Genomic DNA, 22,491 nt, shown 5'->3' on the forward strand with positions numbered 1-22,491 from the left:
AAAGGTGGATTGATCTGCTATAATGTGCTTCTCTTTACAGCCCACCCTGGGGTTCTCTATATGCCAGTGCTCCTCACACATCCTGGGTTTGGCAAAATTGTCTGTTATAGAGAGACTCAGTCCGGACTTATTACAGGGAAAAGAATCATCTTGGTGCCCAGAAAACTCAAGGTAATTTTTTTCTTTTTTAAAAATTGTGGTAAAATACACATAACGTAAAATTTATCATTTTTGACATCAAGCTATTCTTAAGATTTGACTATTAGGTTCAAGGTTTTTGCTGTGAAATTTTAATGAAAATAGAATTCTAAGAATGTGATTATTTAGTCATATCATGATTTATGTATTGAAAAACAGATATAAAGAATAAAGAATTAGGGAGTAGGTAGGGAAAAGAGACTAAAAAGTAGAGGGAGGTTTCTGTGGTTACTTAGCATGTGGAAGTATGTTATTTTTTTCTTTTAAAAAATTACTTTATTGACTGAAAAATATAATCTGATGTTTCAAAATTCAAAAACATAAAAAGATATATATGTGTATATATTGGAAAACTTCTCACCACTGATCTCTTGTCATCCCGTTATTTTTGCCAGAAGCAACCAATAGTGTTGGTATTTAAAATCTTTCCAGAGGTATTTCATTCACATATATACAAAATATACATATTCTTTATGCCCACGTCCTTTTTACTTTATGGAACCATCTTTGGTCCTTCCTTTTTTTTTTTTTTATAATAGTAGACATCTTTCCACATCATTACATACAATTTTTTGGTTTTTATTGTCTTAATGATATTTTGTGAGTGGTCAGGCAAAATTGTGAAAGATTTTGGAATGGAGGAAAAAAGGAAGAAAAAAGATTACCCAGTGTCTTTTCAATGGAATACTAGACATTCTTTAGTGAACCCTTCCAGGCTATCTGGTGCTGTAGTGGTCTGTTACCATTCATTGTCTTTAACAGAGCTCTTTTAAATGTAAGTTGGACGAAATTGAAAATAATAAAAATGAATTTTGTGTGGTGGAGAGACCTCCCTTCTATATCTATTATTAACAAATTATTTCAGCATTTTTGATGACCTATATATGTCTGTTCTTTAGATTCTTCTTTGAGTCATTTGTAAGATCCCTCATTAATCAATGAGTTAAATCTTTGATATGTGCTCATTTTTATTTGTACAATAGTCATTTTACCTTAAAGAATAATCCTTGGGACGCCTGGGTGGCTCAGTGGGTTGGGCCGCTGCCTTCGGCTCAGGTCATGATCTCAGGGTCCTGGGATCGAGTCCCGCATCGGGCTCTCTGCTCAGCGGGGAGCCTGCTTCCTCCTCTCTCTCTGTCTGCCTCTCTGCCTACTTGTGATCTCTCTCTGTCAAATAAATAAATAAAATCTTAAAAAAAAAAAAAAGAATAATCCTTAAGAGTTTTGGTGATCATCCACTGAGATGCCCAATGACAAAGCCAAGTAAACTGCATTGCTAGAAAAGTGCACTTTGGGGCATCTGGGTGGCTCAATCAGTTAAACATCCAGCTTTGGTTTAGGCTTAGGTCATGATCTCAAGGTTGTGAGATCAAGCCCCATGTGGGGCTCCATACTCAGCAGAGTCTACTCAAGATTCTTTCTCCTTCCCCCCCCTCTGCCCCTCCTATCCCCTCTGCTCACACATGCTCTCTCTTCCTCTTAAATAAATAAGTAGGTAAATAAATAAATATGTACCTCATGGGTTATTTAGGCTCAGGTACAGTTTTTCATGGATCCCAGAATAATCTCAAGTGAAAGTAGAATTTTAACTTGGTTGACTCTTTTTCTCTATTTTTTTCCTCTCTGCAGATTTTGTGCTTTGTTTTTGTTTGGGGTTTGTGCATGATAGCTAAGTATTCCCTATTGATGGCAGCAATGGGGGAATTTAGTCTTAAAGTATGGTAATCTCTGTAAATGCATGATAAATTTATTTTTTATAAATGAGAGATGATAGGAAATTTGGTTTGTTAGTCTCTTTTCTGTGTCCGTTTATTTTGAATTCAAATCAAATAAGAATTTTATGCTCACTGGGAAGGAGTACAGCTCTTTGATATCTGTACTGGTGAGTTTTTGTATTTATGTGTTTACTATTACACATGGAACTTAAGCTATAAGTTTGCTATGTGTCTATATCTACGTGACAGGTTATTTGAGTGTCTGTAATTTAGAAAGACCTTTTTCTCATTTTGGGCATATGAAATGTTTTCTTATGTCTGGAGAATATTAATAAGTTAAATTACACAATCTCTTAAAGAAACTGTTCTGATTGAGTTTCAGAGTTAAATAAGTGCTGGTATAAAACAAATGTTCCTAAAATTCCCACAATACAACAAACAAATAAGCTAACATTACTCCTCTATAATGTTTAAAATTATAAAAAATATAAATCTGTGTGCAATAAAATTGAATCATTTTTGACAAACTTTTACATACATAATAATTTTTTGGAGTGTGCCAGTTTAAACATAATTTCTAAAATCTTCAGGTAGCTTATACCCTTCAACTAATAATAACCTAATTTCTGTGCAGTCACTTGATATCAAATACTTTCTTTTTTTTGTTTTTTGTTTTTTAATTTAATTTAATTTTTTTTCAGTGTTCCAAGTTTCATTGTTCATGCACCACACCCAGTGCTCCACACAATACGCGCCCTCCTTAATAGCCACCACCAGGCTCATCCAACCTCCCTCCAAAACCCTCAGTTTGTTTCTCAAGTCCACAGTTTCTCATGGCTCATCTCCCCCTCCAATTTCTTCCAACTCACTTCTCCTCTCCAACTCCCAAAGTTCTCTGTGTTATTCGTTATGCTTCACAAGTAAGTGAAACCACATGATAACTGACTCTCTCTGCTTGACTTATTTCACTCAGCATAATTTCCTCTGGACCCATCCATGTTGATAAAAAATTTGGGTATTCATCTTTTCTGATGGAGGCATAATATTCCATTGTACATATGGACCATATCTTCTTTATACATTTATCTGTTGAAGGGCACTTCGGCTCTTTCCACAGTTTGGCGACTGTGACCATTGCTGCTATGAATATTAGGGTACAGATGGCCCTTTTTTCCCCTACATCTGTATCTTTGGGGTAGATACCCAGTAGTGCAATTGCAGGTCATAGGGTAGCTCTATTTTTAATCTCTTAAGGAATCTCCACACTGTTTTTCCAAAGTGGCTGCACCAACTTGTATTCCCACCAACAGTGTAAGAGAGTTCCCCTTTCTCCACATCCTCTCCAACACTAGTTGTTTACTGTCTTGTTAATTTTGTCCATTCTATCTGGTGTAAGGTGGTACTTTCTAACTAGGAAGCAATTCTGAAATTTTGGTTACTAAGCATTGTATTAAATTTATACACTTTTGCAAATACGCTTAATATGCTATAGAGAGGGTAGATCTTTGGGTTGAATTAATGAATGTGATCATGTTTGCTACTTTAATGGTGTGTTTAGCTTTAAGAAGTTGTTATGTATGTTTATGAGCTTTGTTATTCTGCTACAATGCTTGTTTATGTTGACAAGTTTTCAATTATTTACTTTCCTCCAATTCTTTATGTGAAGTAGAAGTTGACTACTTCGGTTAAAAGCTATAATTACTGTAAGTGGTTGAAACTGTACTGTGAACACTGGTGACTGAAAAATATAAATGTTTATGAGCATTTTTTTGTTTTCAAAGAAAAAGAAAATAGGGGTGTTTGGGTAGCGGCTGCCTTTGGCTCAGGTCATGATCCCAGGGTCCTGGGATTGAGCCTCACATTGGACTCCTTTCTCAGCAGGGAGCCCGCTTCTCCCTCTGCCTCTGCCTGTTTCTCCCTGTGCTTGCGCTTGCTCTCTGTCTCTGTTTCTCTCTTTCCCTCTGGCTTTGTGTCAGATAAATAAATAAATAAATAAATAAAATCTTTAAAATAAAGAATATAATTTTATCTTAATGCAGAGATTCTCAAACCATTTTGTCTCAGGATCCTTTCAAATTTTGAAAACTTATAAGGAAAACTAATGAGTTTTTGTCTAAGCAGGTTATATTTATCATTATTTATCATGTTAGAAATTAAAACTGAGAAATCTTTAAAACATTTGCTTCTTTTGCAAATAACAATGTTGAACTGATTGCACATTAACCTAAATAGCATTATTAATGAAAATAACTCTATTTAAAAAAAAAATTAAGAAGAAGGGTTGTTCCATTTAAAATTTTTGTAAATCTCTTTGCTATCTGGCTAATAGATATAGCTTGGTTCTCCTATTTCTTTTGCCTTCAATCTGTGATATTATTTGTCATGTAACTTCTGGAAAACTTAGTTGCACACTCATAAGAAGGGTGAAAAAGGCAATCTTAAAGTATCAGTTTGTTCTAATATGTGAGAATTTGAAAGAGAATTTTATTTACCTTCGTTTATAACATCTGGGTCTGAAAAGAAGCTATGAAATGGGTTAAAATCGGAACACCTGTGTGGCTCAGTTGATTAAGCATCTGCCTTTGGCTCAGGTCATGATCCCAGGGTCTTGGGATCAAGTCCCGTGTCCCGTTCCTTGGTCAGTGGGGAGCCTGTTAAAATGCCTAAAATGGAGTTTATCAAATTAAAAATGATTGTACTTTCAAGGACCCAAGAAAGTGAAAAGATGACTCACAGAATGGGAGAAAATAATTGCAACTCATTCATCTGATAAAGGTCTAATACCAAAAATATATTAACAAATTCATATAGTTCAACAATTAAAAGACAGACAAATTAAAAATAGGTGAAGAATGTAAACAGACAACTCTCCAAATGTGATATACTAATGGCCAGTAAAAATGCTCAACATGCTCCACACCAGTCGTCACTGGGGAAATGCAAATCAAACTCATAATATACTACCACTTCATACTCACTGGATGTACTAAAAAAGACAGATGATAACAAGTGTTGGTGATGATGTAGAAGAACTGGGACTATTGTACACTGCTGGTGGGAATGTGAAATGGTGCATTATTGGAAAACAGTCTGGAAATGCAAGCTAAACATTGAGTTATCATATGACCTAGAAATTCCACCCCTAAGGATACACCCCAAAGAAATGAAGACAACTACACACAAAAAACTACAGACACAAGTGTTCATAACAGTGTTATTCATAATAGTGAAAAAGTAGAAAAAATCCAAATGTCTATCAACTGATTAATGGCTAAACAAAATGTAGTATACCCATACAACTGTTTATTCAGCTACATAGAAATGAAATACGGATTCATGCTACAACATGATGAGCCTTGAAAATATTACGGTAAATATTGTGGTAAAGTCAGACACAGCAGGCCACATATTATATGATTCAGTTTATGTAAAATGTACAGAATAGGCAAATCCTTAGAAGCAAAAATAGATTAATTGTTGACAGGGCCTGGGGGTGAAGGAAATTGAGAGTGACTGCTAATAGATAAAGTGTTTCTTTTTGGAGTGAGGAAAGTGTTCTGGAATTAGATGGTGGTGATGGTTGCACAACTTTGTGCATGTCCAGAGCTGTTGAATCATATGCTTTAAAAAGGTGAGGTTTATGGTATGTGAATTATATCTCCAAAGCAATAAGGTTAAAAAATGCAATAAAATACTTTACTGAGTGTCTTTACTTTTCATGGAAAAATATTATTTGCATATATTTGATAAGAATCTATCCTCTTGGGGCACCTGGGTGGCTCTGTAGGTTAAAGCCTCTGCCTTCGGCTCAGACATGATCCCAGGGTTCTGGGATCAAGCCCTGCATCGGGCTCTCTAAACAGCAGGGAGGCTGCTTCCTCCTCTCTCTCTCTGCCTGCCTCTCTGACTACTTGTGATCTCTCTGTCTCTGTCAAATAAATAAATAAAATCTTTAAAAAAAAAAAAAAAAAGAATCTATCCTCTTGGGGTACCTGCCAGGCTCAGTCAAGTAGAGCATGTGACTCTTGAGCCCCATGTTAGGAGTGGAAATTACTTAAAAATAAATGAGTAAAATTCACAACTTATGGAAGAAATGCCTACCAAACCCTTCACAGAAACCTGACCTGGTGCCTGCTTTATAGTACCTCATGTCATAGTTGGTAAGGAAGGTTACTTAGGCTGGGAACCTAAGAGAATGTTTGGGACCCCAAGAAAGAAATTCACCAAATTTATAGATTTTGCAGATGTATTATGGTCAAGTGAATTTCCTGGGTTTTGTTTCATAGTCTAAAGATAGAAAAAGAGAGTCTTTTAGAAGTTCAGTCTAAGATTCCTTATGAAAACTTCCAGGAAGAAGTTAATATGGTGGTCTTAGTACTATTCAATACTGTATGACTGTAGATTTGCAAAGTAATCTCATGGAGGTCTATATGAGTAATTAATACTTGCTGCATCTGTGCAAAAAATTAGGCCCAAACTAATGAGACTAGCTCCTTTTTATGTGTACAGAAATAATTTTTGAGATTATTATGATTACAAGGGGGACAAAGGAGATTGTTAGAGAAAATCTTTTAAACGGGCAAAAAAGAGATTACTGGGTTTATTTGCAATGAATACTAGGTATTGTCTAGTATATTTTCCAACTTATTTTTTTTCTACAGGGTTTTTTACCTTTTATTTTCTTTAAATGAGCTATTTCATAACTCTACCATTGTAGAAAGCAGTAATTCAAATTTAAAAAAAATTTTTTTTAAAGATTTTATTTATTTATTTATTTGACAGAGACAGTGAGAGAGGGAACACAAACAGGGGGAGTGGGAGAGGGAGAAGCAGGCCTCCCGCCGAGCAGGGAGCCTGATGTGGGGCTCAACCCCAGGACCCCGGGGTCACGACCCAAGCCGAAGGCAGACACCCAACGACTGAGCCACCCAGGCACCCCTCAAATGTTTTTTTAAATAAAAAAATGAGAGAAGTAACAACAAACACCTCAGAAATCCAAACAATTTTGAGAATATTATGAAAAACTATATGGCAACAAATCAGACAAACTAGAAGAAATAGTAAATTCCTAGAAATGTATGACCTACCAAAACTGAGACAGGAAGAAATAAAATTTGAACAGACTGATTACCAGCAAATAAATGGAATCGCTAATTGAAAAATTCCCAACAAACAAAAGCCCAGAACCAGATGGATTCACAGGTGGATTATACCAAACATTTAAAGAAGAGTTAATACCTATTTTTTGCAAACTATTCCAAAAAAGGCAAAAGGAAGGAAAACTTCCAGATTCATTCTATGAGGCCAGCATTACCCTGATGCCAAAATGAGATAAAGACACTACAAAAAAAGAGAACTACAAGCCAATATCTCTGATGAATACAGATTTAAAAATCCTCCACAAAATACTAGCAAACTGAATCCAATAATACATTTAAAAAAATTCACCATGATCAAGTAAGATTTATTCCTGGGTTGTAACGGTAAAGGTAGTTCAATATTCACAAATCAATCAACATGATGTCAATAAGGGAAAGAATAGAGTCATATGATCATTTGAATAGATGCAGAAAAAGCATTTGACAAAGTACAATATCCATTCATGGTAAAAAAAAAAAAAACCCTCAATAAAGTAGGTTTAGAGGGAACCTACCTCAACATAAGAAAGGCTATAAATGAAAAACCTATAGCTAACATCATCCTCAATGGGGAAAAACTGGGAGTGTTTACCCTGAGGTCAGGAACACAACAAGGATGTCCACTCTTACCACTTTTATTCAACATAGTACTGGAAGTCCTAGCCACAGCAATGAAACCACAAAAAGAAATAAAAGGCATCCAAATTAGTAAGGAATAAGTAAAACTTTGCTTTTTGCAGATGAAAGATAATATATAGTAATCCCAAGAGACTCCATCAAAAAACTAGTAAGTTTTCGGTGATAAACGAATTCAGTAAATCTCAGGACACAAAATGAAACTATAAAAATCTATTGTGTTTCTATACACAAATAATGAAGCAGAAGAAAGAGAAATTAAGAAAAAATCCCATTTATAATTGCATTCCAATAATAAGATACCTAGGAATAAATCTAATCAAAGAGGTGAAAGACCTATACTCTGAAAACTATAAAATACTGATGAAAGAAACTGAAGAGGACACAAAGACTGGAAAGACACCCATGCTTATGGATTGGAAGAAGAAATATTGTTAAAATGTCTATACTACCCAAAGCAATCTACACATTTAAGGCAATCCTTATCAAAATACAAACAGCATTTTTCATAGAACTAGAACAAACAATTCTAAAATTTGTATGGAACCACAAAAGACCCTTAATCATTTGCTTATTAATTAATATGTTAAGTAAAATACATATCTATTGTACATATTTGTACAAGAGTCATGATTTTACCTTTGTTACAATGTTCTGGAATAATAAATCAGAAAATTTTTTTCTTTCTTTTTATTTGAGTATAATCGACACATGTAACATTACTTTCAAGTGTACAACATAGTGATTTGACAAGTTTATACATTGTGCTGTGCTCCCCACAAGTGTAGCTACTATCTGTCATCATGTAGTGCTGTTACAATATCATTGACTCTATTCCTTATGCTATATTTTTTATTCCCGTGACTTATATATTCCATAACTGGAAGCCTATATCGTCCAATCCTCTTTACCCAGAGAGTGTTTCTTTTGTATTAAGTGATAGTTGTATTAAGTAATAGTAAGGAATGACTTTAGTGGGAATTACCTGGCAGTGTTGGAAACTTTTTGAGACATGAGGTATAAACATGCAGGTATTAACTTGGAGTGAGTTTGGTGAAGTTTGCCTGTTCAAATTAGTGATGGAATATTCTCACTAGGAACTTCTTTAGGACCTAGTGGCTGCTAGCACAGACATGTCATTCTAGACAAGCTTACACACTCATGCATTTGATGGATTAGACTATGGTCCAGAAAATGTAAGATGCATGAAAAATTTTTTTTAAAGATTTTATTTATTTATTTGACAGAGAGATAGAGATAGAGAGTACAAGTAGGCAGAGCAGCAGGCAGAGGGAGAGGGAGAAGCAGGCTCTCCGCTGAGCAGGGAGCCCGATATGGAGTCAGTTCCAGGACCCTGGCATCATGACTTGAGCCGAAGGCAGATGCTTAACTAACTGAGCCACCCAGGCACCTGCATGAAAATGTTTGATAAGAGACTGTTCACATTTTTCTGGCTGAAGAGCGAGATTAACAATTTTTTTTTTAAAGATTTTATTTATTTATTTGACAGAGAGAGATCACAAGTAGGCTGAGAGGCAGGCGGGGGCGGGGGAGCAGGCTCCCTGCTGAGCAGAGAGCCCGATGCGGGCCTCGATCCCAGGACCCTGAGATCATGACCCAAGCCAAAGGCAGAGGCTTTAACCAACTGAGCCACCCAGGCGCCCCGAGCGAGATTAACAATTTTGAAGCAGGAATGTTTCCTTGCAGAGGGATTTTTAACTAAATAAAAGGAGTGTAGCACCTTTTCCTTGTGAGTGGAAGAGATCCTTGAGTAGACTAAAGTTGGCTACTGGTGACGAAAATATTGCAAATTCCTGTATGGTTTGTGCTATGGTCATTCTCCAGATCCTATACAGCATAAAATTTAATGTTAAAGAGGGAATGAAAGATGATGTTATACTTCTTTGGGACTTTTGGTTGGGAGTGTTAATCAAAAGGTAATGGAATCAAGGTAAACTGAGTAGAATCTTTGTACTCAAAGCTGATTCTGATGAATGAGGACAGAAACTTTGGCAGGTAGCACATGATGTACAAATAGCTAAAGGGTGGCAGAGTCTGAAAAGAGATTGCTATGGTTTGTGGAAGTGATCCTTAGAAGAATAAAGAGTTGGCGAATTTAAACTTATATTACTTTTGGAAAAAAAAAAGAAAGAAAAGAAAAAAAGTGGAGCTGAATCAGTATCCACTTTTTGCCACCTTTTGGCACTATAGCCAGAAAGTGTAGAAGACTTGGGAATTTTTTTTTAGAGTAGATAGGAAGGCTTGACCTGTCTCTAAGTAGATAGAAGGTTGGAGGCTTGTAATATCTATAATTATCTGCTATCCTCACTTCTAGTTTGTTGTATTTTGTCACAAGGGACATTAATTCCCCGACACTTTTGGGGTGGGCCTATGTGTAGGTTGCTCAAACTTCTCAAGCTTTAGAAGGCAGTGGGCAGAAAAGTAGGGAAACATGGCATCAGTGCTTGAGGTGGGGTGGATTCAGCACACACAGAAGTTTCTATCATGACTGAAGCTGAAATGAGAAGAGGGACAAGAGTGTACCAAAGTGTCTGCTACAATAGCTTCTTTGTTCTCTGGTGGGATGCGTTTTGAAGTCTATTTTGTCTGGTATTAATACAGCCCTTCAGTCTTCTCATGATTATTATTTTCACAGCATGACTTTTCCTTCCATTTCCTTTCAACCTGTGCCTTTATATTTAAAGTGAATCTCTTGTAGACAGGGTATTGTTGGGTCTTACTTTTTTATTCATTCTAACAGGCTGTGCCTCTTTTTTTTTTTTTTAAAGATTTTTTAATTTATTTGACACACACACAGAGAAATCCCAAGTAGGCAGAGAGGCAGGCGGGGGGGAGGGGAACAGGCTCTCCGCTGAGCAGAGAGCCTGATGCGGGACTCGATCCAAGGACCCTGAGATCATGACCTGAGCTGAAGGCAGAGGCTTAACCCATTGAGCCACCCTGGCGCCCCAGTCTGTGCCTCTTAATTGGAGTATTTAGTTCATTAACATTTTTTTAAAAGTAGGCTCATGCCCAGTATGGAGCTCAATGAGGGGCTTTAAGTCACAACCCTGAAATCAACACCTGAACAAAGCTCACAAGTCAGACACTTAACTGACTGAGCCACCCAGGCACCTCATTTAATGTAATTATTGATTTAATTTAATGTAATTATTGATGTGTGTGGACTTAGAGTTGCTACCTTATTGTTTATTTTTTGTTTGTGTCCTCTATTATTCCTCTGTTCTTCCTTGTCTACCTTCTTTTTGATTATTTGAATCTTTTAAAAAATTTTATTTTATCTATTGATTTTTTTAGCTAGACCTCTTTGCATTTTATATATATGTATATATATATATATATAATATATATTATATAAAAAATATATATGGCTGCTTGACATAAAAGTGTAAAAACCATACCATACAATTCTATAGATCAATTAACTACCTCCTTTTCCATCCTTTATGCTATAGATGTCATATGTCTTTTATATCTATCCATTGTAATAATTTCTAAAACTCTTTATATCTTTGTGAAGATTTAAGTTTCTACTTGGTTTCAATTGTTTCAGCCCACAGAATTTTTTTTACATTTTTTATAGTTTTTTTGTTTTCTGTTGCATAAAAGTATATATTATTTTTAACTTTATACTTGAAAGACATTTTCATTGAAACAAAATAATGAATTGACAGTGTATTTTTTTCTTTCAGCACTTTAAACATTGTTTTACTTCTCTTCTGATGTCTATAGCTTTTTTTTTTAAAGATTCCATCTATTTATTTGACAGAGAGAGATCACAAGTAGGCAGAGAGGTAGGCAGAAAGAGAGTGGGAAGCAGGCTCCCCTCCCAGCAGAGAGCCTGATGTGGGGCTCGATCCCAGGATCCTGGGATCATGACCCGAGCCGAAGGCAGAGGCTTCAACCCACTGAGCCACCCAGGAACCCTATAGCTTCTGATGAGAAGTCAGTTCATAGTCAAATAGTTCTGTTCATAGTCAGTTCACAGTCAAATAGTTGCAATATATTATTTTTCTCTGACTGCTTTAAAGATTTACTCTTTATTGTTGCTTTTTAGCAGTTTGCCTATGATGTGTCCAGGTGTGGTTTTCTTTTATTTCTCCCTTTGAGCATCTTGAATCTGTACATTTTTGTCTTTCACAAATTTGGAAGATTTTGGTGATTGTATTTCAAATATTTTTTCTTCCCCTTTCTTTCTATGCTTTTCTCTGGGGACTCTGATATGTGTATGTTAGACTTCTGTTATTGTTCTAAAGTTTTTAAAGACTTGATAATATAAAAAACAACAACAAAAATATCTTTGTCATTCAGACTGGATAATTTCTATTGACCTATCTTCAAGTTCACTTATTCTTTCTTCTATAATATCCAATATGATATTAAGCACACCAATGAAATTTTATTTTCATAATTGCATTTTTGTTAGTTCATGGTTTTCCTGCTGGTTCTTTTTTTTTTAATAGTTTCTGGTTTTTTTTTCTTAATGCTGAGATTCTTTATGTTGTTATTAATACAGAATTTTTTTATTTCAATGGACAGAATTATAAAATCTGCTTTAAAATTCATGTCTGCTAATTTGAGCATTTTTATCATTTTGGAATTGGTCTTGCTTAATGTTCTTGTCTCTTGAAAATGGGTCACACTTCCCTGATTCTTTACAACTGAGCAGTTTTTTTATTGTGTCTTGGATGTCGTAGAATGCTATGTTAGTGAGACTCTATGTTTCTCCAAAAATTGTTCATTATATTTTTGAGTGGAACATTGGTCAAACTTAAACTGAAAACACTTTGTCTTAAGCAGAAGCTCATCTTTGTTCATTCCTTTTGTCTTTAGCTGAGGTACTGGAGTCTGCCCCATTCATGAGTGGTTCAGAGACTGTAACAGAGTTTATAAACAGAATTCAGGGCTCCTACTTTCTGGTTTTCTTCCTTTTTAGCTTCCACTTTCCCAACTTTCCAGGATCTGTGGCTGTTCTAAATTCCATCCTCTGATTTTTTAGGCCCGAAAGACTGCTTTGTACTAGAGTTTTAGACACACTGTGTGGTGCTAACTTCAACCTGCCCTCAGGGTAACTAACATCTGTAATGATGGGAAACTCACCTGTTTTGGTCCTTCCAAATTTTGATTCTTCCAGAATCCACTTGTTCACTTTTTTTTGGTTCATTTTCCAGTGACTTCACTTTCCTGTTTTTGCTTGGTTTTTGTTTGTTTTTATTGTTGTTTGTTTTTGTTTTGTTTTGTTTTTGTCTGAGGTTTGTTGTTGTGATTTGTGAAAGGGTTGGGCCTGACAGGCACTTACTTAACTATCTGAGACATATTCCACTTATACCTACCTTAGTGGGATTGAGCCCATTCCCCAAGTAGTAACCTAAACATTTTATTGATCTTTTCATTCTCCACCTCACTTTCCCCACTTTTTCATACATGCTTCCTAAACTACCCATACCAAGTTTTTATCTAAGTGTCTAATATTGAGGTGACATAACTTAAGATATACTTCTTTATTTAATTATTTAGTCATTCACATTATTTAATTTAATCCTTCCAACAGCCCTTAGAGGTGCAGTGAGAAGAACTTAAGCATACTCTCTATTCTATGTACTACTGAATTCTAGTGATATTATATTATGCCTATAATATTATATTCAATAAGTGGCAGAATCTAACCTCAAAGCTAGATGTGTCAGATACTAAAATTTTACAGCACTGTGTTTTGTATTAGTTACTCTACCTCTCTTGTCCTTGTTTTCTCATATGTTAACACATAGGATTATTGTGTTGGTTAGATGAGATATTGTGGATATAGAACATAGTACCTACAAAATATTAGTTATTATATCAGTTATGTGATAAGCAATCTCAAATTCTCAGCAGATCACAAAAATAAATATCTCTTTCTTGTTCACATTCACATTGTCAGCTACTGGTTGGATGTTGTGATTGTTCCCCAGACTGCAGGCTTAATTTCCTCCATATTCCTCCTTACTCTGGGACTTGGGACTTAAACTAGAGGAAAACCTTATGCACAACATACTTTTCTGACAGTAGTGGGCACAGGAGCTAAGAAACTTTTAGAATCTTGTAATTCCTTTAAAATTCTGTTTGGAAGTGATGCATATCAAATATTCCATTGGCTAAAACAAGTCAGATGTCCAAGCCCAAAGTTCATAGGGGTCAGAGGTGAAGGGGAAACATTTTATTCATAAAGGAAGGAGTGAATAATTATGATCAATAATAGAATCTGCCACAGTTATAATAATCATCTTTGTTTTTATGGTATACAGTTACTATTTTCCAGGAACTGAAGTAGAAGGTGAATCAAAAAAAAGACTTGGCGGGGCGCTTGGGTGGCTCAGTTGGTTGGACGACTGCCTTCGGCTCAGGTCGTGATCCCGGAGTCTCGGGATTGAGTCCCGCATCGGGCTCCCAGCTCCACGGGGAGTCTGCTTCTCTCTGACCTTCTCCTCGCTCATGTTCTCTCTCAAATAAATAAATAAAATCTTAAAAAAAAAAAAAAAAAGACTTGGCAAGGGCACAAGAGAGTATTTTATTAAATGCCAAAAGGAAAGTTCAGATAAAAGCTGCTATGGACTTTCAGAGAGAGCTAATGTGTGAACCATGAAGACTGGGAAAGGTCTTATGAATGATAGAGGGCTTTAACTGGGTCTTGAGAGATGATTAAGATTTAGATAAAAGTGATTCTAACCAGTTGTAGCAGGATGAGAAAAGTATAGAGGTGGACTAGTTTTGTTATTGGGTACTTTTGTTGAGAGTAATCACTGAAGGTGAGCTGGACAGCCTGGTTGTCAAGTAAGAAAAAAAAGGAAGAGTAGGAAATTTTGAGCAAGATTCAGAATTAAAGTTATATTTTGGAAAGTTTGGCCTGATTATACTGTAGGAGAGAAGATGGGTGGCAGAGAATTCTTCTCCAACATTATACACTGCAGCCATTCTTCTTCCTTCAAAGTTGTACACTGGTTCTGAGACAAGTATGTAACAAAAATGTGGTAAGCATGACAAATATTTCTTCAATGCAGATTTGACTCCCACCAGTAAGAAAATGAAAATTGTCTTACTTGTTTTTCTCTGAAGCTCCTGTTTGACCATATAAAGAGCATGCTTTGGTAAGAGACAACAATTCCCACACAAAAACATAATTAAAGTAACATATCAGATAGGCTGGATATACAATGAAACTTTGCAAACTGGATGAAAATATTTGTGCACTATCATTTTATTTTGCTTTTGAACTAACCAAGGAAAGACAATTTGAACACAATTTTCTGTTGTGCACTTAAAAATAGAGAAACAGTTTCTAAAATTTTCCATCTTTGAATTCCTTAGCAAAATACAATGCCCAGAAGCTTTTGGAAAGCAGTGACAGTGGCTGTGGTAAGATTTCTACTATTATTTTATTCCATTATTTTTCTATTTTTGTTGGTTTTGGTTCATTAATGGCCTCTGATAAATATTTGTTGGCTAACATTGCTTTATTTTGGATTTGAAAATTAGTAACAGGTTCAGATGAGATTGTTTGATTTTGAAAATTGGGTTTATGACTTAGCTAAATGAAAAAAAAAGTAATGTGTGTACATATCAATCCTTAAACCAATCACCAAAAATTAAGATAAAATAATGATCGGGTCATCATTATTTATGCCATAAGATTACATTACTTTATAATGAATATGATATGGAAAGTAGGTGTCACAGGAGAAGAGCATTTAAGAATATGTAAATTAAGATCTGCAATCTTTGAGAGTAGAACTGAGGGAGAGAGCAGAGACTGAAAATTTATTTAGCTTTTTCTTGTGCAGGCACTGCATTCAGTGTTTTACTCACTTACTGTGGCAGTAACCATAAAAGCATTTATTATCATTATTTCCACTTAACAAATAAGAAACTCAGTTTTGGCAAGGTAAAGGTGACTGCTCATGACCTCATAGCTTGTAGCAAGTAAAGCTGGTGCTCAACGACGTGGGTGTGATCCTAGCATACAGTGCCTTTCTAAAACACGTTGCTCCACTCTCTTATTTCCTAATCCTGTGCTGGGAATTGGATTCCACATAGAACATAGAATATCTGTTTTAGTTAATGGATGGTTAAGATGGTTTTTTAGTAGTTTATATTAAAAATACTGAATTAATACCATAAACCAAAGAATTACATTTACAATTTGGCTCTTACAATTAGTTGCTTATTAAAAAAACAATTTTTACAGTAATAATAAGCATTTAAAAATGTCTGAATACTACAAAAAATCATATTTGTTTATGTTCTCTTTTAATCTTTGTCTATATGCACACATGGTTTGGATACAGTTGTGTTCTTTAATTTAGCATTTTAATAACTATTCTACCAAATGGACTTAACTATCGTTCATTAAATCATACCTGTATTGTTTAAAATTTAGGTTGTTTTCAATTTTCTACTATACTATAATAAACTTTTAAATTGAGATAGGACTGTCCTTATTTCATTATGAACTCTTTAGGATAAATTTCTAACAGGTGTTGGGTCAAAGGGCAACAGAATGAAAAACTAATACAAAATGTTTTATTTAAGCAATATTTAAGCTTAATTGAATTGGAAACCACAATATGAAAGTATAATGTTGTGTCAGTGGTCCCTAAGACCAACCTCAGGGTTGATGATTTGCTAGAAGGGCTCACAGAACTCAGAAAAGCTGTTGTATTCATGGCTAAGACTTATTACAGTGAAAGTATGAAGACTGAAGTCATCACTGGGAAAATACACATGGCTGAAGTCCTGGGGGAACCAAGAACAAGTTTCTAGGTGTTGCCTCTCAGTGTAGTCCTAGGTGGATGTCCTTTTCTCCCATCGATGATATGTGACTACATGTGCAAATAGTGAACCAGGGAAACTCTTTTGAGCCTTGGTATCCAGTATTTTTGGTGGGGATCAGTCAGTTGGGAATCAGTATTTTTATGTGGGGATCCAGCCTTGCAAAATCCAAACTGCTGCAGCATAGCACAAAGCTGGAGGCACATAAAAACACTCTTAGACAGGTTACCCCAAGGCAGAAGTTTTTTCCAGGAGCATCAAAGGACAGTGCTTTCTTTGGAATGTGCCATGTTTGAGCAACAACCCAAGCCTGCTGAATTAACCCTTTACTGCATATGGATGTAGAAATGCTTCAAGAAACAGGATTTAAAATCATGATACCATGTTAAAGGAGATTAATTATTAGCCCAATTTTACTTTTTATATCCTGCGTCGCTGTGGCTCAGAGCAGCTAAATTATTGGCCCACCACTCTGATAGTAATAGACAAAAACGCATCAGGGATTAAGTAGGAGGTGTTCAATTATCTAAAACATTTTGGAAATGTATCCTGTTAAACACTTCTTTCTGCCAAAATTCAACCCTATTTGTTCTCAGCTTTTAGAATATAGAAATAATGCCTGTGATGTTCACCTGTGACCCAACTTTAGAGATTCTCATTTAGTAAATTTGGGTGGGACCCAGGATTTTGCATTTTTAACAAAGTACCCAGGTGATTTCTGATGTTGGTGGGCCAAGGACTACACTTTGAGAAACAATGTCATACACTGATGACTGATAATCTTCCCACATCCCGGATTAAATTAGGTCATTGTGTTTCATCTTTCTTTCTTTCAAGGCCTATGGCTCTTCACTTTCTACCCTATTAAGCACTGCTTTCTTCTCTCACTATTTCACTATCTTCTATAATGCAACCTCAAGGACCTTTTCTCTCACTAGTTCCTAGAACCCTATCAGAATTGAGATTTTCCTACTTCTTGTAACAGTTTGTGGTATTTTTACCTTTATAATTTGTTCCTGTCATTTACTCACTGTATTACTACTTCTTGTTTTTGTCTACCTGGCATTCCTTTTCACCCTTCATCTTAGGGAATCTGTCCTTCTTTCATTCGATGTGGTTGGCAGGGCTGGGGTGGGCGGGCAGGAGTGGTGCACTGTGCATGGTGGGGTTGCATGTGACCCTGATCTGGCCGCATACGGTGCTCTGTCCCTCAGGCCAGGGATTTTTTTTTTTTTTTTTAAACATGATCCAATCTAGGACAATCAGTAACCTTCTGTGTGATTATATATATGGACACTGAAAGGGAAGTCCTCTCTTTTCTCTGAATTTGCTGAACTGAGTAGTAGTTCTAGAGTTTCTGTGGGGGAAATCTGTCTCTAAAGAGAAACACTGAGATCCTCATACAAGGAGAGGCAGAGCCAAAATATGAAGGAAATGGTAAACATAATTTGAGTTCTAATCCAGTGCTATCTGAGGCCTGTCACTAGTCTCTATACCTGTTCTTTCTAGTTATACAAACTAATAAATCCCTGGTTCGCTTTTTTGTCCAGCCATTTTTTTTTTTTTTTTTTTTTTTAAGAGAGAGCGAGCACATGTGAATGGGTTTGGGGTAGGGAGCAGAGGGAGAGGGAGAGAGAATCTTAAGCAGGTTCCATGTGAAGCTCGATCTCATGACCCTGAGATCATGACCTGAGCTGAAATCAAGAGTTGGATGTTTAACCAACCAAGCCACCCAGGTGTCCCCAACCAATTTCTTTTTAAACAATATAAATTTATTATCTTACAGGTCTGTAGATCATATGACTACTATGAGCATCACTGAGCTAAAAATCAAGGTGTCCTTAGGGTTATATTTCTATCTGGAGTCTCTAGGGGAGAATCCTTTTCCTTGCTCATTTGGCTTGTTGGCAGAATGCGGTTCTTGGGAGTGTGGACTGCAGTTGTCACCATTCCTAGCTGGCTGCCAGCTGATGGAATTCCCAGCTTCTGCAGCTGTCTACATGCCTTGTTTCATGAACCCTTCCATTTTCAAAGCCAGCAATTCTAACTTCTCCTTTGCCCAATCAATTTTAAATTTTATTTTGAAATTTGTAATGATTGAGTTCTTTATACATTTCCTTATCTAACATGTCCTTCTTTGTCCATCTCAAATGGGAAGTAGAAGTAGAAGTTGCTCAATAAATGGATTAATGGAAACCACTATGGACAGTGTGCTTTAACTTCCATAGCTTTGTACTAAACATTTGTTGAATGTTGAATGTTGAATGTTGAATGAGTCTCTCTGTGTCAGTTTTCTCATCTACAAACTGAGGAAGTTTAGTTAGAATATTTCTAAGGTCATTATTAACTCAAAATCTTTACATTTAGAAAAGTATTGCTTTCTATGAATTCTTTCCTGATTGCCACAACAGAGAATGATGTCTCCATCTTTTAAAAGTCATGACATTTGTGCACTTCTTTTTTGCCTTACACAATTTTTCAGTTTTATAACATTCTTAGCCAATAGCTCTTTTTTCTTCTAGATTTTTGTTTTGAAAAATTAAAAAACTTAGAAGAACTGAAAGACAAGCATAATGAATACATATGTCTCTAAATTGCATATGTAATGTATTATGTATGTAAATATATGTAATATATCTATTTTATCTATGAATAATTTATATATGTATGCATGCACATGCTTTTTTGATGAACCATCTGAAGATAAGTTGAAGGCATCATGACAGTCAGCATGCATTTCCTAACATTCTTCTACAATTTTAACAAATCTAAGAAAACAATACTTTCATAATATCATCTACTTTACAGCTCATATTAGAATTTCCCCAACTGTACACAAAATAAGTTTTTAGCTGTTTTTGCTTTTTGGATATGATCAAGGTTCATACACCATATTTTGTTGCCATGTCTCTTTAAATCTAGAACATTCCCTCTACCTTGTTTTGTTTTTCATGACATTGTAAATGTCTTACATTCTGAGTTTGTCTTATGATTTCCTTTTGATTAGGTTTAAATTAAATATTTCTGAAGAGGTTGAATCATCATTGATGGGTACTTATTGCCTCACATTAGGAAGCTCAGTAAGTCAGTTTGTCTTACTTTTGGTGGTACAAAATAGATAATCATTAGTTAAGGGCAGACTGCCAGCTGGCTCAAATTTGAAGATGTATTTTCCTCTTTGAAATTGGTAGGCATTTTATGGGGTACTTAAAGACCATGTGAATATATTGTTCCTCATTAACCTTTAACCAATGGTTTTATCATCCATTAATACTTCTTGCCCAAATCAGTTATTACACTGGGGAAGACAAAATGATTAGTTTAAGAAAATTCTTTCATTCCTTTACAATTATTAGCTGTCATTCCTCTATCAGGAAGAATTTTTCTTCCCACCAGCCTCCTGAACTTTTCTATCTCTATTTCTTTTGTGTGCCATCAGGGACTCTATTTTTAATTTGACATGTTTTGATCCTTTACTGTTTTTGATCTTCTTTGGTGCTCAGATTACCCCAGATTTAGTTACTGGAAGCCTCTTCGAATCCAGACACGACTTCACCATTCTTTGAACATTTCCTTGCCTTGTGGTGAAGATCTTCAAGGCTCACCTTATGTTTTCTCTGCCGTAGACCTGGAACCAGCCACTTCTCTTCTTTTAGTGTGAAATGATACTTCAATCAACATAGTCTAGGCTCCAGGGATGCTTATTACCAATTTGGCCTTTTCAGTGAAGAGAGCTAGGAATTTCTTTTTAAGAAGAATTATGAATTATGCTGGATAGTACATCAAATAGTAATCCTGAATAATACATCAAATTCAAATTTAAGACTATGGGGTTTTTACTAAAAGTTTCTTACATTTTTATTTCCTTTCTTCCATGTCAAGAATACTGGTTCTTAATGACACAAAGAATTACATATCCTAATTACTCATTTCCTTTAACCTGAAGAACAATTTCAGAATAACATCATTGTCCACAATATGATTACTGAAAATGGTTAAAAAATATTTTTTTGCAATTGTTTTATCCTTAAGATGTATCTCTATAGAGATATGCAATCATATGAATATCTGCATTCAGCTCAGGTCAAGGTCTCAGAGTCCTGGGATTAAGCCCTGCACTGGGGGTCCCTGCTCAATGGGGAGCCTGCTTCTCTCTCTGTCTGCCATTCCCCCTGCTCTTGCTGGCTAGCTCTTTCTGTCAAATAAATAAGATCTTTAAAAAAGTTACTTGGAAAAGTTATTTTCTGTGTGATTGTAGCTCCAATTGGATACAATTTTATTTTTATGTGTTATAGATTGCTTTGTTTTAATTTATTTTTTAAAATATTACAATTTAACGGGGCACCTGGGTGACTCTGAAGGTTAAGTGTCGGACCCTTGATTTCTACTCAGGTTGTGATCTCAGTATCTTGAGATCCAGCAGGCTTTGGGCTCCACACTAGGCATGGAGGCTGCTTAAGTGACTTTCTCTTCCTCTCTCTCTGCCCGTCCCCACTGCTCACACATGTGTACACTTTGTCTCTCTCTAAAAAATAAATTAATTAAAAAATATTATAAGGGACGCCTGGATGGCTCAGTGGGTTAAGCCTCTGCTTTCGGCTCAGGCATTGATCTCAGGGTACTGGGATCGAGTCCCACGTCAGGCTCTCTGCTCAGCAGGGAGCCTGCTTCCCCCTTTCCATCTGCCTGTCTCTCTGCCTACTTGTGATCTCTTCCTGTTAAAATAAATAAAGTATTTAAAAAAAATTATTACAACTCAAATTTAACAATTCAGGGTTTAATTTTGCTTTTGTTTAGTATATATACTTGTTATGTATGTATACAATTTTTTACAGTGAAAATTTTGGATTGTAGCAACAATGTTAACTTATTTACAGTGTCTACAATAGAACAGTTTCAGAATTTTAATATATATGACTACTAAGAGTACAATACTAAGTAAATATTTCTTTTTCTTTTGTCCATAGAATATAGTAATGTGTTCGAAAGTTACTTGAATCAATTCTTTTTCTGTTTGATTGTAATTGGATACATTTAGGCCCATTTGTGTTTATGTTCAATTTAATGTGTATTTTTTTTACTGCCCTTTGATTTACTTTCTGATTATCTAAAAAATGTATATGATTCAGAGGTTGAAACTATGTAAGATGGTATGTTCACAGAATTGTTACTCCATGCTTATTTCTTCTATTCCATTCCCGCCTGTCCTCTAAATGTAAATGTCTTCATTTTTTGTTGTTTTTTCTTCTTTTCCTGTTTTTGGCAAACAAAAACAAAAACCCGAACATGTATTTCTTTTCTTTTTTACACATAAGTAGCATATAATAGACTATTGTATTTACTTAACAATATATAGTAGAATTCATTCCATGTTAATTCATAAAGATCTCTCTTATTCTTTTCTTTTTTATGTTTGCATGGCATTCCATACTATAAGTTATTCAACCAGTCTCTTATAAATAAGCATTGGATTATTTCTAATATTTTTCTATTATAAATATAATCTTCTAACTCTTGACTTCTGCATGTATTATATATATGTATACATATGCATATATACATGTATATAGATAGATTTGTCACAACATAGTTCTTTACTTAAAAAATATCTGTGTACTAAATTATTTAATTGAGTTGCATGAAACTCATTGAAAAAGGAGCTGTTTGTACCTCTAGTTAGTCTTCTGGGGAATGGGATAATAGCATACTGTCAGCAGAGTTTGTGAATCTAAGATGTTGCAGTTGGACCACTTCTTGCTTTTAAAAAAAGTTATTTTTTTTCATTAGGAGAGAGTTTTATTTTAAAGTGTCATCTTAAACTGCAAGGGTGCCCATTAAACATCACAATTAAACATGCCAAAGGAGAATTCATGTTGTCAAAATGCCCACTTAACCCAACCCAAACATCTCAAACCCGCCCTTTGCTGACCTATAACCCCATTTTTTTAGTTTTTTTTTTCTTTTTTTAAATAAGAGAA

Source organism: Neovison vison, chromosome 1 (assembly GCF_020171115.1).
Source record: "Neovison vison isolate M4711 chromosome 1, ASM_NN_V1, whole genome shotgun sequence".
Classification (NCBI taxonomy): Eukaryota; Metazoa; Chordata; class Mammalia; order Carnivora; family Mustelidae; genus Neogale; species Neogale vison.